The 12,032-nt window shown below is 45.5% G+C and overlaps 1 non-coding gene across 1 annotated transcript; it reads left to right on the top strand.

Moving 5' to 3' along the window:
- The first annotated feature begins 4,160 nt into the window (after positions 1 to 4,160).
- MIR9014-1 (microRNA mir-9014-1) lies at positions 4,161 to 4,299 on the top strand. The gene has a single exon (NR_128026.1). It is a non-coding gene; the product is annotated as a microRNA mir-9014-1 (primary transcript).
- Positions 4,300 to 12,032: the final 7,733 nt, after the last annotated feature.

Raw genomic sequence — 12,032 nt, 5'->3', positions numbered from 1 at the left:
AGATTTCTGTAATTTCTTACCCAGTTCAGTTTTACAATCTGAAAGTTTATCAGAAACCTGTATTCTGGAATCCTGTGTTAGAATCCTTTCCAGGGATTTCTCTGAAGACGAAACATATGCGAAAGCAAAAAGCATCAGAGTAAAACAGCAACTATCTGCAAATGACACAAGACTCAAAAGGGCAATTAACAAATAAAGTTGGCTACTTTTGCAACATCAAGATAATAACTAGAATTATGGCAGACAACAGGACAGATCAGAATTTTAGGAATGCTATATAATTTTAAAACATTTATATCAATGACATTCACCCATGTAATACCACCTAAGAAAGTTTATCATCACTTATTTGACAATGCTTCCCATGTAATTTAACAGACCAAATAAGTCTAATAAGTTTAGTATCTTCTTCTTAGAGGAAGAGAGAGCAAATTTCTTTGAGAAGTCTCAGGGGATCTCTGAAAAAATCCTCATAGATATTTTCTTCCTTCTACCAGGTCAAAAGAAAGCCTTCATTCAGGATTTGAATTTTTTTTCCCTCTCTCCAAAGCCCCCCAGTACATAGTTGTATGTTCTAGTTGTGAGTGCCTCTGGTTGTGCTATGTGGGATGCCACCTCAGCACGGCCTGATGAGCGGTGCCATGTCTGCACCCGGGATCTGAACCAACAAAATCCCGGGCTGCTGAAGCGGAGCACGTGAACTTAATCACTCAGCCACGGGGCCGACCCCAGGATTTGAATTTTTTTTTGACTGAGAAGCTTGTCAAAAATATCAAAAGATTTTAAAACACTTCTTCATATAGGAAACAATGCTCACTGCAAAACAATGCTCGGGTATCTATTCAAAGTGACAACAGAAACAGTCAAAAAAATCTTCAGAGACCTCAGTCCTTCTGAACACAGGAAGTTATTTTAGCAAAACATAGATTGTCTGTCTTTTAGCTAGACTTAGAGCAGGCCAAAAGTTCAAGAAAATTATCCTTTGAGAGAAAACCCAATTTTAATTTTTGCACCAGCTTATTTTAACATTAAAACTCATTTACTTAATTGGACTTACTTTAATCTTAGTCTAATTGACCAGCATAAAACTCCTTTTTGAATTTCTTTCACAAACCTTCTGGGGCCAGCCCCATGGCTGAGTGGTTAAGTTCGTGTGCTCCGCTGCAGAGGCCCAGGGTTTTGCCGGTTCTGATCCTGGGTGCTGACATGGCACCACTCATCAAGCCATGCTGAGGCGGCATCCCACATGCCACAACTAGAAGGACCCACAACTGAAAATACGCAACTCTGTACCAGGGAGTTTGGGGAGAAAAAGGAAAAATAAAATCTTTTTTTAAAAAAAACCTTCTACAACTTTCTTTTTACATTCAGAATTTGTCCCATGCTTGCTCTATCCCCTTCTAGTACTTTAGGACAGATTTATCTTTCTTAACCCAACAAACAAGAACACTTCCATTCTTTATACCTTCTTTACTGAAAACATACATTTTAATTTCCTTGTATACAGAGCTGTTTTCCTTATTAATTTCCAATAGCTTTAACTACATATATTAATTTAAAAAAAATTTTTTTTGAGGAAGATTAGCCCTGAGCTAACATCTACTGTCAATCCTCCTCTTTTTGCTGAGGAAGACTGGCCCTGAGCTAACATCCGTGCCCATCTTCCTCTACTTTCTATGTGGGACGCCTTCCACAGCATGGTGTGCCAAGCGGTGCCTTGTCCGCACCTGGGATCCAAACCGGCGAACCCCGGGCCGCCGAAGCGGAACGCGCAAACTTAACCACTGTGCCACCAGGCTGGCCCCTAAAATTTTTGACCCTTAACAGACCTATTAAAAACTGAAAAACTAAGCAATTATGAACTGTCTTTTATATCAGCATCCTAAACACTTTTCATAATTTCTAGAAACATGCTACTTCACAGTAGTAAAACACAGTTATGTTTACTAATAGACTCAAACATCCTTTAGCCTCTCTGCAATAAGAAGCCAAAAGCAGATAACCTAGACGTGTTCAGCAATAATGTTTTGGTGTTCCATTCTATCCAAAAATGGCCCAGATACTCAACAGATTTTTATCATTTAACTTAACTTGGCAAAATTCAAGATTGTTACCAAAAAGAATTTGGAAGCTATTTTTTTCCCCCAAGTATACAGACCATAAAACAGTTATTGTACCCACAGACTCTTACCCATTTTCATCTATCTAAATTATTTGTTTCCAACAATTATGTTCATATTACCCACGAAAACTTCATGAGACGTTAGACAAAATTAGCCATCATTTAAAGTTATTATTTTGCTGATGAATTTCTGACAACGTGAGCTTATTTGACTAGTCAACCCAAGTTGCATGCCTGCATCATATCCAAATACCGACAACTCTGACAACATGCCTATTTCAATCAAACCAACAAACTTAAAACAAGCTTTCATTTACCAAGGGTTAACTGATTATCATGTTAACTTGAAAGACATTGGGTTAATTTCTACTACATTTAGAATTTATGTAAGCGCTTACTTTAAGGCAATTAAACAGAGCGCTTAGTTTTGGTCATACCATTCAGAGGCAAAATACCACACACATATAACATACATGAACACACATACACAGAATCTCCACTACTGTTGTTTTAAAATTACTGCCATGAATCAGGTACAGTAATATAAAGCTCCCTAATTATGAATACAAATTTTGTTTTAAGCCTTTTTACCAATACTTGTGGAGAAGACACTCAAGATGCTAGATTTTTTGGCAAGGGCACAATTATGGCCATTTTTTCCTTTTTCCCTTTTTTTCCCTCGGTCTTAGAAATCAGTGATGGGCTAGATAGTCCCCAGAGGATTTGCATGCTCTTTGAGATAAGGGAAGTGGGTGGAACCTGAACTGCCTCTACAGCTGCTTTTCCAGTCTTACAAGGATTTTCCAAGGACAGTTGCTCTTGGTTTCTCAGGAACTAGGTTTTAACTCAAATGACATTATGGGTTGATCTGCCTGTTTAACTATATCACAAAGGCACAGAGAAACCCCTCAAGTTTTCTCCCAGATGGAGTTTCTGGGGCATAACCCATCCAATTGAAAGTGTTTCCAATTAATTAAAATGCACCCAAGAGGTGAGTCTCTGGGGATGCTTGGGGCATTCCCCACGGTGGTAAAGCCAGTGTCTAACTGACTGTGGCTGGAGAAAGGGTGCAGAGCCCGACTGCAGGTGTCAACATAGTTATAAGATTTAGTCAAGTCCCACCCCGCCTGGGCATCTAGTCCCTGAGCCAGCACAAGGCAAGCCAGGGATGCAGGAGGCAAAGGCCTGGAGCTGGCTGGGGACTGGGTCTCCCAGTGCCAGGGTTGAGAGTTAAGTCCCTGGCCAAAGCTTTTCAAGTTTTCAAACTTACAGAAAGTCCAGGTTCTGCTCAGGTCCAGCCTGAACTTAACCTTGACTTGGTGACAACAGAGGAGGTGATGAATGAAACAGACAAAGAAAGGAAGAGATCAGGCCTTGCCCTCATGGCCTCTCCCCAATGGTTATCAAGGTAAGAGTTACACAACAGTTCCATGCTGGGACACACAACCCCAGCAGGACTGTTCACAGAATGAATCACAGGTCTCCTATCCTCATAACCGACTCAGTAGGTGACTAAAATACTCAACAACTCAACCGCCAAGAGAGGGCACCCCACTTGAGGTCACTGGAGTGATCAGGCCCAGAAACCAAAGTGGGGGCTCCAAGGGGTGGAGCCTTTGACTCTTTAAAGATTTCTTTGTTTCTCAGTGGAAAAGCTCAAAAGGAGACCAAAATGGCCTCTGTAACTCTAAGAGAGATGAAAGAAAAGGGTCCATTACCTTGAAAATCGCTCCTGAACCTAGGGCAGCATCCTACCCGTTGTTCCTCCTGTGGGGTTCCTGTAGGAAGGGGTGATGGGGGCTTCCCCCTGCATTGCATCCCTTGTATATCTTCCCTACTATGCCTGGCAGTAATAGGTGCCTGGTGAATGATCCCAGAGAGAAAAGAATAGAGATAAACAGAGAAGAATTTTCCACCGGTCCAGGGGACTTCTATCCAATTGTGTCCTGGAGCGGTTCTCCCAAGAATGTGTTCCCATACTAAACCAAAGGTTAGAGTTTGGTACTTTCCTTGAACCAGAGGCCCACTTGGGATTTTCCCGTGGTTTGGAGTGTGGTCAGGAGCCATAGGGAGGGATACCAATCCAGCCTTAGGAAAAGAAACCTGCCACAGGAGTCTTGGAGATTGGTGACCGTCCTAATGACTTAAGTGGTCAACCACTGCCCATGTAAAATTTATATATTAGAGATAGGATTAGGAAGGAATGGATTAATTCATTCTTCATCACCCTCAGGCTTAAGGTACTGATTCTTTTCAGGCTGAATGCCATGATTTGCCCCATAGAGTAGCCATGGGCAGCAAACCTGGATTCATACAGCTGTCCGAGAAGGTTCCAGAAAGAGAAGTGAATTTAGATCCATCCTTGAAAAAGAGGAAGGCACAAGGAAGAAAAGTGCACTTACCAGAACTTAAGCTCACAAGCCAATGAAGCAAGATCCCCATATGGGCCACCAGAAGAAATGATGAGGACCTGGTGAGTCGAGGAGTCGAAAGAAAGATTTCTTGGACTCTCAAGGTCTGGCAGTGGTGCTCCTTTATTCAGAGAATAGCGTGGAATAGCATGAGTACAGGACTCTTGGGCAGTGAAGAGCTGCAATGGGTTGAGGGTTAGGGTTAAACTTATAAGGCATAGGTATGTGAGTTATTTCTTTATAAGACAAAGGAAAGATTATGTAAAAAAAGTCATTAAAGTGGTATCAGTGCAGGTGGGGGTCTGGTTATTGGGTGGTCCTATAACTTTGGATACGAGTCAGGTCAGGATGTCCTAAGCTTCCAGGAGGATGACACAGATGGATACGTAGGGCAGGACACCTTGGCCTTCTCGCCCTGGGGCAGCCTTGATCCTCATCGTCTTCCATCCCTCCCTCTCTCTCTCTGACTCTAACTCTTCATTTTATTTTCTTGCCCCATTTCTTTCTCTGTCTCTCTCTACAGTTTTTCACTGCCCTTCCCTGTTTTACTCTCTCTCTCTCAATCTCTCTCTGCCTACCTCCCTCCCTATTTCTCTGTCTCGTTTTTTCTGCCTTTCCATCTCTATGGGTTTCTCTCTGTGCTCTCTTCCCACTCTCTCCTTCCCTCTTTTTCCCATTTCTCTCTTAATTTCTCTTCCTTTTCTCTCCCTCTCTCTCAGTTTTCCTCTGTCTTTCTGTCTCTTTGTGTTTTTTGGTTTCTCTCCTCCTTTCCTCTTCTCCCTCTCATTCATTCCCTCTTTCTCTATCTCTCATTCTTTTTTCTTTGTTCCTCTCCTCATGCGTTTCTCTTCCTACCTCTTTGCTCTCCTCCACACCCTGACCCCAGGCCCAAGACCTGTGTACCTCGCCCTTTCCTGTTCACATTTTCCCAGCCATGACCTCATTTCATGCTTACAACCCCTGCCCCTCCCTAAGGAGACAGGCAGGGTAGGGCTGCTCATCCCATTGAGGCCCCAAAAGAGAAGTGACTTGTGGGGAGTCATACAACAGAACAGGGAAGAAGCCAGGTCAGACTTCCCCTGGCATGTAGGTGAGACAGGAAGAGACAGGGCCATCTGCAAGGCCCCTGGCCTAACAAGATAAGGCCCCTAACCAATTGGCAAGCTAGGAGAATCAGATAGAGCCCACCAAGATCCACATTCTGCAGCCTCCAGACCTCCCTGGGTTTACCCATGTGCCCTAGCACCCAGACGTCCACTGCAGGTGACCCTAGCCCCATTAGCATAGTAAGCATCACACCCAGGGGTGGAAATCTAGCATGCTAATGACACATGCATCACATGCAGTAGCATGCTACATGACAACACAGGCACAAGCACAACCCCACCGCTACAGGCCATGACAAGTCACTCCTCCCCAGCTTTTGCCTAATAAAAGCCCCACAATCCTCTTACCTAACGAGCTGGTCACCTGACCCTTTCCTTTCCACACCAACTCCCTTGTGCCTCTCCTGTGCACAAGCTAATCAACTTTTACTTTTCTACTCCCGTTTGTTGTCTCTCTTGATTTCCATCCCGGGGAACGATAAGAACCTAATGTGCCGGCAACGTGGAGAGTGCCTCCTCTGGCCCTGGGAGACTCTTGGCTCCCCCAAAGCCTCCCTCACGGCCTTCCTCCCACTGCCCAGAGGGTCCCCTCCCTCTGCTCTTTGGGGATAGCCTTCCTGGTCCCACCCAGAGGGCTCTCTGAAGCTCTCTGTGCCAGGAGAATGGTGCAGGCAGTGCCTAGCTCCAGAACATTCTGTGTTCATTCAAAAACAGTTACTGAGTGTCTACTATGTGCCAGGCACTGTGTAAGGCCCTGGACAGAGGGAGGAGAGGAGAGAGCATGCACAAGATGGGGGATGGAGAGGGAACTCATCCCCAGGGGTAAGGGATCTGGCAGCCGGAGGAACCAGGGCCTGCGTATCAGTTGGGTCCCCTAGAAAGCCGCCACCACCAAGATGGAGTTAGAAGTGCAAGAGATTTATTGGAGGAAATGCCTGTGAAAGATAAAAGGAGAGGAAGCAGGATTGGGCAGGGAAAGCCTTTGGATTCCATTGCAGATCTGACATGTATGGGGACAGAGGAGAAGGGAAGGAGGGCTGGGTGAGAAAAGCCTCACATCGCAGTGCTGCTCTGTGAAAGTCTCAGTCAGCCAACAGGGAGCTCAGGTGCAGACTGCCCATAGAAGAGCCCCAGCTGGGCAGAAATGGCCAGGCTCTAGTGCCCCAGCTGTGCCCAGTCATTAGCTGGAGGCTGCCCAGAAAGACAGTGGCATCCACTCCAGTGCTGCAGAGGCTGAAGGTGCTGCAACTGATGGCTGCCACACCTGGGAATTTACTCCCCCCCCCCCCCCCATTTGACTGGGACAGCCCCCACTGCAGACTGGGACAGGAAACCCAATGGGGCAGATGGAACCTGGGACCTGGAGAGGAAGCCCAGGAGGCAGTCTTCATCCAAGAGATCCCAGGGCTAAGGAATAGGAATCTGTGGGTGCAAGACCATCCTCATAAGATTTCTAGGTAGGAGTTCAGCCCTAGCACACCTAGCATAAACTAAGCTCAGCCGCAGGTCTAAGGGAGTAAACAACGAGACCCAAATGTGTCTAAAACTAGACGTATCAGTAGATAGGAAGAGACCCATTAGATTCAATTCGATAGCTTATTAAACTAGGAATAGAAGAGAGACGGAGAGATGGGGAGTCAGGGAGACTACAGAAACCATTCTACCTAATTGAGCAACATTAGAAGCTGTGGTGGGGGCCAGTCCTGTGGCCGAGTGGTTAAGTTTGCACGCTCTGCTTCGGCGGCCCAAGGTTTCACCGGTTCGAATCCTGGGCACGGACATGGCACTGCTCATCAAGACATGCTGAGGCGGCATCCCACATGCCACAACCAGAAGGATCCACAACTGAAAATACACAACTATGGGGCCAGCCCAGTGGCACAGCGGTTAAGTGCGCACGTTCTGCTTCTCAGCGGCCCGGGATTCGCCGGTTCGGATCTGGGGTGCGGACATAGCAAGGCTTGGTAAAAAGCCACGCTGTGGTAGGCATCCCATGTATAAAGCAGAGGAAGACGGGCACAGATGTTAGCTCAGGGCCAGTCTTCCTCAGCAAAAAGAGAAGGATTGGCAGTAGTTAGCTCAGGGCAATTTTCCTCAAAAAAAAAAAAAAAAATACACAACTATGTACTGGGGGGACTTTGGGAGGAAAAGGAAAAATAAAATCTCTCTTTAAAAAAAAAGAAGCTGTGGTGGTCTAAAGATATGCACAAAGTCTTGGGTTCTCCTCCCTTCCAATGATGGCGCCTACTCCCCCTCCCCTTCAGTACGAGTCACTTAGACTCGTGCTTAGTCACTTGTTTCCAACAAATAAAATATGGTGGAAGTGACATAACTTCTGAGACTAAGTCCTGAAAGGCATTGTGGCTTCCTCCTTGCTCTGTCTCTGATCATTTGGTCTGGGGAAGCCAGTTGACACGGCATGAGGACACTTAGTCAGCCCTGTGAAGAGGCCCATGTGGTGAGGAACTGAGGCCTCCTGTCAACAGCCCTATGAGTGAGCCACTTGGAAGCAGAGCCTTAAGCCGCAATCAAGCCTACAGACAAGTACAGCACCACCTGACCTTTTTTCTTTTGTGACAGCTTTATTGAGATATAATTTCACATACCATACAATTCATCCATTTAAAGTGTACAATTTAATGGTTTTTAAGTATGTTCACAGTTGTGTAACCATCACCACTGCCTAATTCCAGAACATTTTCATCATTCCAAAAAGATTCCAAAATCCTACAACCAGTAACAGTCATTCTGCCTTCCTCCCTCCCCCAGCCCTCAGTAGCCACTAATCTACTTTATGTGTCTACAGGGTTCCCTATTCTGTACATTTCATATAAAGGGAATCATGCAATATATGGTCTATTGTGACTCGCTTCTTTCAGTTAATGTTTTCAAGGTTCATCTGTATTGTAGCAGATATCAGTACATCATTCCTTTTTTATGACTGGATAATATTCCATCGTATGGATGTACCACATTTTGTTTATCCATTCCTCAGCTGGTGGACATTTGGATTGTTTCCACTTTTTGGCTATTATGAATAATATGTCTATGAACAGTCATGTAAAAATTTTTATGTGGACATATGTTTTCATTTCTCTAGGGCACTTACCTAAGAGTGGAGCTGCTGGGTCATGTGGTAACTCTATCTTTAATCATTTGAGGAACTGCCAGACCATTTCCAAAGTGGCTGCACCATTTTACATTCTCACCAGCAGTGTATGAGAATTCTGATTTCTCCACATCCTTGCCAACATTTGTTATTGTCTGTCTTAATGCCATCCTACTGGGTGTGAAGTGGTTTCTCATTGTGGATTTTTTTGCATTTCCCCGATGGCTAACGATATTAAGCATCTTTTCATGTACCTTTCGGCTATTTGCATATTTTCTCTGAAAAAAATCTAGCAGACATCTTTACTGTAACCTCACGAGGCCCTGAGCCAGAACCACTCCACGAAGCTACTCTTGAATTCCTAACCTTCAGAAATTATGTGAGATAACAAATTTTTGTTGTTTTGAGACACTAAGTTTTGAGATATTTATTAAACAGCAATACGTAATGAACGCAGAAGGATTCAGGAATGCATTATGGGTGCCTACTATTAATGCTTCTGAAAGTCCTGGCCAATGCAATAACACCAGAAAAAGAAATACAAATTGTCAAGTTTGGAAAGGAAGAAACAAAAGTGTCATTTTTGTAAACTGGTTTTCCTACCCAGAAACTCCAGATGTATCCCACACCTGAGTGGAGAAAGCAGGGCAGTGGAACAGAATAAGCCTGAGACAGATCCAGATTTGAGTTCTAGCTTTTCCCTTACTTTCTGTGTGATCTTGGGCAAGTCCTTTCACCCCTTGGGGCCTCACTGGTAAAATGGAGATAAGAATAATAATCCTGGGGCAGGCCCCGTGGGCGAGTGGTTAAGTTTGCGCGATGTGCTTTGGCGGCCCAGGGTTTCGCCGGTTCGAATCCTGGGCGCAGACATGGCACTGTTCATCAAGCCATGCTGAGGCGGCATCCCACATGCCACAACTAGAAGGACTCACAACTAAAAATACACAACTATGTACTGGGGGGCTTTGGGAGAAAAAGGAAAAATTAAAAATAATAATAAAAAAATAAAGAATAATAATCCTATGCCATGAGGATTAATGTGAGAATATAAAAAGTGCCTCAGTGCCGACATACAGTAGCCTTTGACAAGTGGGGTCTCCATTTAGGAGGGGATTTGAAGGCAGCAGCCAGGCAGGATCACATTGTGACTGATCTGATGCCCAATTCCCAGGATGCGTTCCATTTCCCCAACTGACTCCAGCCTGCTAGAGGGGTCCTAAGAGGCTCAGCACATCCTTATCCACACCCTGGGTTCACCCCTGGCTCCGCTTCCCCTCACTCGGCAGCCTTAGGCAAGTTACTTACCTTGGCTGAATCCCCATGATGTAATCTGCTGATTGGGATGCTCATGCCTTCCTTTCTTACTTCCCAGGGGATTCGGTGAGAATCAGAGGATGCAAGAGTTGCTCACTGAAGGGAAAACTTCACATTAGGCCAAGAAAAGCCCTCATGAGTCCTTCATGCGGCATGAGACCCCACCCCCAGAACTGTAGGGAAACCCAACAGAAACAAGGGGGCAGAATGGGCCCTGAGAGCTCTTTCTAGCTGGACACGGAGGCCACAAAGGGTCTTGGGGTATAAGACAGAATGATGCTGAGTGCAAGATTCACACTCCTCCTGTTCAGATGGCACTTGACATTTTCACCAAGCCCAAGTGGTAGGGTTGCCGGATAAAATATAGATGCCCAGTTAAATATGAATTTCAGAAATCAGTGAATAATTTTTAGTGTAAGTGTATGCCCCCAACATTGTAAATGTCTTTTGGTTATCTGTAATTCTAATTTAACTGAGTGTCTTGTGTTTTTATTTGCTATATATGGTAACTCTCCCCAGCAGTGGATGAGGTGAGGAAAAGCAGGGCAGCAGCTTTTCACCCCACTTCACAGTGGAGGCACAGGGAGGAGATAGGGCTTTCCCAAAGATCTGCTGCTTACCCACCCTTTCATTACACACAGGATTCTTTCTTGAGGTTGAAACCTGGGCTATTTGTTGGCTCTAGCTCAGAGAACTTAGCTCACATCCCCTCCTTCCCTTTTGGGCTTAGCCTGGTTTGTGGGACCCTTGAGAGGCCCTGGGAGTCTAATCCACTCAACAAGATGAAGAGTGTGGGTGGGGAACATAAAAGGAAGATCAAGAGGCTCAGAGGGAGGTTTGACTGCAGACTTTGGCCCCTTGAGGACTAAATAATAAATCTTCCCTTTTTACAGCCAAGGACTCAAGTTCTCAAGCACAGTTTTATTTGGGAATTTGCCCAAGGTCAACAGCAAAGGGCAGTTGGAGCTAGGACCAGACTTTGAGCCTCTTGACACCCATGGCTCTCCTTGCTGCTCTGGGGTCTGGACAAGAAGGCCCAGGGAGCAGCTACCTCATCCCCAGACCAGGGACCTGGTAGCCGGAAGGCCTGTGGGACAGTGTGGTGGGTCCTGCCGGGAGCTCTCAAAGTTTGGTCCAGCCTCTGTTGCCACCTAGTGGGCACCTAAAGCCAGCGCCTCCTAGAGAAACTCCTGAACAAGGAAGGTGATCTTCGCGCCTTTCTGGTCTGTCCTTGCACCTACCTGACCCTTCTCATCTGGGCTCTACCCTCTGATTCTCTGTATGACCCTGACAAGTCCTTTGCCTCTCTGACTCTCAGTTTTCTTTTTTAGAATAATGGTTATCTAAATGGCAGCAGGCTTGATCTTTCTAAAACACAAACCTGGCCAGGTCTGTCCCCTGACACCCCCTGTCTTTCAGGTTGAAGCCTGTCATGCCTTGCAGGATCTGCGTCTGGTTACCTCACCAGCTCCCACTTCTCTGCTTCAGCCACACAGAGCTGCTTTCATTTCCTCAATCATCAGGGCCTCTTAGGGCCTTTGCACATGCTGTTCCCTTTACCTAAAACACTCTTTCCTCTCTTTCACCTGGTTTGTTCCTACTGATCCTTCAAGTGTGGGTTTAATCACCCTCTCCAGAAAGCCCTCCTTCCTGATGCCGCCAACCCAGGATGGGCAAGCATACTTTAGGTCCCCACCGAGGATTGATTGAAGTCTCAATGGGGATATGACACTGGAAGAGGTCAAATGGCAGTCCATTCAGGCCAGAGTGTTGGGAGTGGCCATTGTGGGGAGCCATGGGCTCAGAATTCAAACTGATCTGATTTCCCATCCTACTCTGCCATGATTGGGCAGTATAAACATCAGCCAATGACTCCACCTCTCCGAGTCCCTATTTTACAGGTGAATAAATCAGATTCTGTCTACACTAGCGCTGAACAATAAACTCTAATGCAAGCCACAGATGCAATT

The sequence above is a fragment of the Equus caballus genome, chromosome 8, assembly GCF_041296265.1.
Source record: "Equus caballus isolate H_3958 breed thoroughbred chromosome 8, TB-T2T, whole genome shotgun sequence".
Taxonomy (NCBI): Eukaryota; Metazoa; Chordata; class Mammalia; order Perissodactyla; family Equidae; genus Equus; species Equus caballus.
The sequence above is the reverse complement of the archived record's forward strand: the minus strand, read 5'-3'. Positions and strand labels throughout refer to the sequence as shown.